General features: G+C 41.2%; 1 long non-coding RNA gene across 1 annotated transcript; it reads left to right on the forward strand.

Annotated features, from left to right (window-relative positions):
• The first annotated feature begins 3,708 nt into the window (after positions 1-3,708).
• Positions 3,709-7,317, forward strand: LOC119255321 (uncharacterized). Its single transcript, XR_005127439.2, has 3 exons — positions 3,709-3,747; positions 6,495-6,564; positions 7,253-7,317. It is a non-coding gene; the product is annotated as an uncharacterized LOC119255321 (long non-coding RNA).

The raw sequence follows: 7,317 nt of genomic DNA on the forward strand, positions 1-7,317 counted from the left end.
CGTGCCATCCTGGTTTGGTTATGTCATCCGCTTTATCCATCAGCGACAGATGTTTCATGAAAGTGAATTCACTGGTTCACATGTCTTCAAAATTGTCCTGCTGAATCTTACACACTGATACATCTCCTGCAACCGATCAAGGAAAAAGAAACCAAAATTGCCTCCTTTCCAAGATTCTCAGAGCAATGATAAGTCATTTACAAGACCGAGATGATGAAGAAGAAATAAGAATACCCTGAAGTCCAGCTGTGACAAATCAGGTTGTTGACTGGATTTGGGGTAACTCCTGTGGCTCTCCTCTAGAGGGGGGAGTTCTCTGCTATGTCTAGGTTCTGAGACTCAGTCTGTACCCGTTCTTTTTTCTTTCATAGTATCTCTTTCACTCAGGATCCAGATGATTCAAGTGCATGTCTTATTTCACATCTTTCAGTGTGAAGAAATAACGGGTCTGAAGATATCCATTTGAGGTCATTTCTAAGTTATATGGTGGCCCAGTTCCTAAGTCTTTGGATAAAGCCCTAAACGAGTCCCCTTCCTTCAGGGCACAGCCCTTTCAAGGCTCTGACCGCTGCGATTATGAATCCTGCCGCTGTTTCTTCTCTCGTTCCTCTCTCTACATCCACATCAAACAAACAATCACTCCTAGACCTTCCTCTGGTCTCTGAAAAATCAGGTCATGTCCAGTTTGGATGCCAGGCACACCCCCATGGCTCTCTGTTCAGAACTGCACTCTCTTTACAGCTCCTTGGTTCATCATCCTACCTGCCACCTCCAGGTACACTCCCTTCAGGCTTCATTCTCTAGCTAGTTCCATAAACAGCCCTCCCACTCTTCTGGCTGGTCCTGGGAGCACAGACAGCCCCCCCCCCCCTTAGGTATTCTGATCCAGCTCGGAGGGCACCATTTCCCTTTTTTTTTTTTTTTTTTTTTTTTGGTGGGACCCTCACAGGCGGCCCGGGGATTGAACTGGCGCTGCAGAGGCTCAACCGCTGCGCCACCAGGGGAGGCCCACCATTTCCCTTTTTTCTAAAAGAATTCTTGCAGTCTCCATGGTGTCTTTCCTCTTACCCTTGGGTCTCATCTAAATGAGCGATAATTTACGTTTACTGAGAATTCATGTGCTAGAACCCATCCAAACCTCTACAAGTGTTATTGCATTAAATCCGAATCACAATTACCTTACTATCCCCATTTTACAGATGAGAAGATTGAGGCACTCCGAGTAATTGTCCAAAACCAGGTGGCAGATGGTGATTTGATTTTGGCAATCAGATTGTAATTTGTCATTTGATAAGTCAAAACCACATTTGCACAGCAAAAGCAGTTGCTATCTTGTCTGGGAAGTCTCCATTATTTACTTTCAAGTTCATGACAACCTTTTTTAATCCCCCTAATGATAAAAAAAAATGTTGATTACAGAGTTCTCTTTAAAAACAGCCTATGATTGCAGGGCGTGTTTGCTTTGTGAAAATTGACTGACATGTACACCTGTGATGTATGCACTTCTCTGTGTGAATGTTACACTTTAAAAGTTTATGTAAGAGAAACCCCCAAGCCCCTTATTCATATTTTAACTGAGAAAACACACCCCTGCATTACAATTTCCCAAGACTTTTGGGGGACATTAAATTTTGCAACAGTACCTGGTCAGATTTAAATGTTGGGGACTAGACATATATTGTGCTAGCCAGGCATGCTGTGCTTGACCCCGTGTGCTTTATGTGATACAGAGGTTGTAAAAAAACTTATTAGAACATTATTTCAATAAGGGGAGGAGAAGTTTATGTTATTGCAACCAACCTGCACCCTAACCGATTTAACTTGGAAGGTAGCGGGTTGCATACTACAGTTTAATGTTATTTTCATTGGGCTGGAATCCGAGATGTAATATGTTTATAACAAGGTTTCACTCATATAGGTATACTAATTAGTTCTTCAGATTCCCAGTTTTCAAAGGTCACAGAAAAGAATAATAAAATGATATGTATTTGTCCAATGTAATGCAATTTACTAAAGGCCAGTAATAACATTTATCCAGCATGTATGACATACATGATCTCATTTAACCTCCATGACAATTCTATGAAGTCATATGATCATTTCTGCACTTTGCACATCAGGAAGCTGTGGCTTACAATAGTGCATCTTTTGTCCAAGGTCAACCCAGGACTCCATGACCCGTGTTCCTGATTTCTCAAGAATAAGCCCCGCTACCTCTCATTAACAGCTTGGACCCTGTAACAATCCAGTGGATTAAGCGTTAACTGTTTTCCCCATTTTGAAGAAGGAAATAGGCCCAGAGAGATAAAGTGATTAGCTAGACATTTGCAGAGCCCAGACCCAAGCTCAGGTTCTCAGACTCCAAATCTGTATTGCCTTCCACTAGATAACAGCATTGCTTGGGCCCACAGTACAATTTATTTATGTTGATAATAGATAAACTAAAGGTGGAAATAACAAGATGATAAAATTCTTTCAACATCCCCAGTCTTGGAGGATCTCCCTGTGATAATTTTAGCAACTCAGCAGCCTGAAGGCAGACATTTCTAGGGCTCTAATTGTAACCAACTTAGTTTTTAACAACGGGGCCAGCCTGGCAGCCCCCCCATCTAAGCCAGTTACTTTTGGGAAAGGAATTAGCATCTGCTCCTGTGGTCTGTGGTGCACAGAGTCACACACAAGCAAATACACGCCTAAATCTAGCCACGGTGTTCGGTCGAGTCCAGCGGTTCTGAAAATTCTGAAACCCTCCCTCCATCCGTCATGCCATTTTACTTTCCTGCTCCCTGCCCCCACCTCGCGGAAGATATTTTGGCAATGTTTGGAGATATTTTTGGTTGTCAAACTGTGGAGATGATGCCATTGTGGGCAGAGGCCAGCGACGCTGCTAACAAACATCCTGCATGCACTCCTTCCACCCCCAGCCCCTGCAACAAAAAGTCACCTGGTCCAAAATGTCGACGGTGCCAAGGTTGAGAAGCTTACGTCTAGTTAATTCTATTAAACACACACACCTGAAGTTGTTTAGGATTACACTGACCTTGGAGATTATGGCCAAGCAATGAAACCTAACGTATACTCCAGAGAGTCAGCAGCTAATTCACAATGTTTATCTATTTGGAAGCTATACCGGACCCATTTCCAATGATGATTTTGGCTTACCATTAATGCACACACAAGACAGTGAAAGTGAAGAATTTTAAGAGATCAGTTAACTATTGAGACAGTGGGGAGAAAGAACGTACATTCAACTTCCGCTAGTCACTGGGGATTTTCTGTCATAATTCTTTAAAAATCACATTGATTTGGGGCCTCCCTGGTGGCGCAGTGGTTGAGCGCTGGGTTGCGAAGCTGCCCGCAGCCTCTGCAGCACCGGTTCGATCCCCGGCTGCTCCCCGGCCACCGGAGGAGGGTCCCACATGGCACGCAGACCTCTCCTGCCGCCCGCTGCTCCCCTCAGCAGTGTACTTTGGTCCTTCTGCCTGCTGTGCTCCCCGCTCTGGCTCTGGTGAATTCTCTCACCCTCCAGTGCTTCTGACTGTACCCAGCGCTTGTATAAATAAATAAATAAATCTTTTTTAAAAAAAAAAATGCAGACTTAAAAAAAAAAATCACATTGATTTGTCCCCTCTACTCATTTAAGCACTGTTTTGGTACAAGCCAGGTTTTCATTTATTCCAGACCAACAAGAATTGGAACAGAAGACTTGAGAAACTCCAGTGGTGACCTCCCTGCCTTCATGGAGAGGTAGGACCCTCAGGTTTTCAGAGTTCAAACCTTCTTAAGGTTGACCTTTTAAGAGACAAAGAGATTCCTTTTCAGTCTGAAGTAGGAAAAACATAGCGTGATTGAGCAAAGGAAGGGTGAGGGGGACTGAATAAGAAAGTTGCTCAATTAGTCCTTTGAGGGGAGGTGTTTCATTACTTTGTTTGAAATACTGCCCGATTCCAGAGCTTCATTCATAATCCTATACAAATGCAAGTGCAAAAATCCCTTGACACCCATGGATGTGGTATGTGCCATGCTACCACAAAACTGTCAAATAAGAAAACTCAGAAGAAACATTTTTATGTAGTCTCTACTATAATATATAATACCTCCATATAATACTACACTATGTAATAGCTCTATGATAAATTTCCCATATTCACAGTATCTGCACACTGCTCACAGGGAGCTAGATGTTTTTTTCTCATTTTTTTTAAATTGAGATATAATTGATGTATTTAATATTAGTTTCAGATGTACAACATGATTTGACCGTTTTGTCATTTTGAATGACTTTGTACATTATCCAATAGACCGTCAACGTTAATTGAATATCTAGACTCCAACCTCTCATCTTACACCAAAATAAAAACTATAGATGGTCCACTAGGTAAAGGTAAAACATAGAAACCGCAAAAATACAAGAAGAAAATTGTAGGTCTACTTCTGATCTTGGTCTTCTTAAAGCACGGGAGGCAGGGATACATAGGAAAACACTGATAGGTGTGACTACTTTTATAAAATTTCTATCTCCAATAGAATCTGACTTTCCCCTTTGCTTGACAGGGTTTTGATGGCTGTTGAATGTGGTTTTTGTTTGTTTTTTTATAGCTAGGTAGTAGGGGAGAAAATTCTAAGCTATTATGCACCTGCTATTATTAGTGTGTAATTTATGTCCAAAAGTTGAAGATTTACTTCGAAAGCGCTTCTGATGGTAAACTTCCAATTCTTCGACTTATTTCTGGGATTTTCACTAATTCATAATTTTTTTTTTTCTTTAGCACTTATGCCACTTAGCCTTTTCAACAATCACACCACGTATTTTCTGTATGTGTGAGAAAAACACCAGGGTTCAGAAAGCCCAAGTGCCTTGTCCAAGGCCACACAATTAGTGTCTGTGGACACGGGACATCGATGTGTACAGCTTGAGAAAGACCCACCAAAGTATATCACCTATCAGCCCCCACAACCTTGAATTACCCAGCGACATCTTGGATCCTATATTTTACATCTGCATGGACAAGATGATAGGACCCCAAGTATTTCCTTTTTTCAGAGTTTCCTCAGAAAATGAGTTTGCGGGTTATAAGATTCCCTTACTCGGTCCATGTGCCAGGCACCGTGACAAAGGCTTTGCAGGAATTCTCTCCGTCTTCTCAACTGCCCTACAAAGTAGGTATTAACACCTACTCTCGCAAAATAGGAAACTGAGGTTCTGAGAGATTATGAAACCGAGGCCCAAGGTGCCTCAGTTGAAAAGGTGTGACGTTTCTTAGGTGTCAGACTCCAGGTGGGTTTGGCTCTACCCCTCTCCACGGTTTGAGAGAGCGGAGGAGGCCAGAAGTGGAAACGTGGTCTATCAGTAAATCATAAGCTAGAGTGCTCTTCGTAATGTTTGATGGCTACGGATGGATATGAGACGATTCATTTGGTTAAAGTATTTTAATTTTACATAAATATCAAAAACATGATTTTGAATGTCGCCGATTTTGATTTATAAACATTTTAACAACCGAGCACCTCCTGGCACAAGAAGTTCAGTGACTCCTCAGCTTTGGGCTTCTAAAAGCTGGGGTCAGCAAACGACAGCCCAGTGTCCAATCCTGCCCACCTCCTGGTTCTGGGAGGCCTATGAGCTAAGCCTGTTTTCCCATTTTTCTAATGGTGGAATAAAAATCAAAAGGATATTTTCGTGACACACGAAAAGTACGTGGAATTCAAATGTCAAGGCCCATACATAAAAGCCGCATGAGAACACAGCCAGGCTCATTTATTTACATATTGTCTGTGACTGCTTTTGTGCTATAGCTGCATAGCTGAGAAGTGGTGACAGAGAACTGTAGGGTCTACAAGGCTAAGATATTTAACTATCTGGGCTTCCCTAGGAAAAAGTTTGCTGACCCCTCTTCTATAGCATTGACACATTCAGGCACCATCTAAGCTGCTAAATTTTTTTCCTACAAAATTCTGGAAAAATTTTTACTCCCCGCCCCCAGATAGAACACAAAAAGAAAAAAAAAAAAAATATATATATATATATATATATATATATATATATATATATATTGCTCTGGGGGGGAAAAAAAAAATTTAACAGGCTGGGCACAACCGAAATGGTTGCAGCGCCTAGTCAGTCGGGCTTGAAATGCTGCCTTCCCCACTCATCTTTTTAAATACATTAGAGTTATCTCTCAGATGGTTAAAGCTGGGTCTTGCTACCCAAGTTGTCCTTCCCTTATTCATCTTGACTGCGTTATGGGTTTAGTTTCACAACATTATGAGTTCATCCAGGCTTCTTGAATCATTTATAGGGATTTTCATTTCGCTCTCAAAACTCTTACACACTTTCTCCGCCGTGAATTTTTTTTTTTTTAACATAAAGCTCAGAGCACTAAATGGCCTACACATGTAAAACAAAGCCCATACTTTAAAATTTTTTTAAAGCTACTAGAAACCAGAATTTCTAAAAATTGGTTCTTCTTGAGAAACGCAACTTAATTTTGCAGGTCGCAGAAGTAAGAAAACCCCTTCATGGCTAATGATCTCAAAGCACCTCTGGTGGAAATACATAACAAGGTAAAAAAGAACGTCTATTTCTATTTTTAAATATCGTTTGTTTCTTGTCGGAAACACTATTTAATGGAAAAGATGTGACTAGTAACAAATAAGAGTCCAAGGCTATTTCTGGTTCTGCCAATGACTCACTTTGACTTTGGGCAAATCATCTCACCACTGTTGCTTTTTATCTGCAAAAACTGGACTTCATGCCTATGGGAGTTGCATGGCTAATCAATGCCTGAAAAATGCGTAGTGGCAGATGCTACAAAAGTGCTGAGCCTTAAAAACAAGACCACCCCCACCCCCCATTTGTATTCAGTCGAGGTTGGGGTTTATTGTTATTTAACATTCGAAGGCCGACACGACGTTAAGTCCAAGCGGGCTGCACAGAACAGATAATATCACTGTCCAGTAGGGACTGAAAAAGGGAAAAATTTAGGATTTTGGACTTTTCTTTATTGTGGCTGGGGGGTTATTTGACAGCCCACTAGGACCTCCGTACAAAAACATGAGCCTTTAAGTTGAAAACTACAAGAATTAAAAAAAAAAAAAAATCTAAATAATCCCCCTCCCCCCCCAAAAAAATTAAATAAATAAATAAATAAAAGAGAGGCCCTCCCCCGCCCCGCCAAGAAATGTCTCCAAACAAGAATTCTTCTGATTTTTTTTTTTTTTTTATCTCTCCCTCCCTCTTTCCTCTCTGCAGTTCTCCATGTTCCAGTCCTCGGAGGTAGAATAGGCATAAAATACTTTCACTAATAAAATATGACA

Source organism: Talpa occidentalis, unplaced genomic scaffold (genome assembly GCF_014898055.3).
Source record: "Talpa occidentalis isolate TD23 unplaced genomic scaffold, MPIMG_talOcc4v2.1 talOcc4.3, whole genome shotgun sequence".
NCBI classification, from domain to species: domain Eukaryota; kingdom Metazoa; phylum Chordata; class Mammalia; order Eulipotyphla; family Talpidae; genus Talpa; species Talpa occidentalis.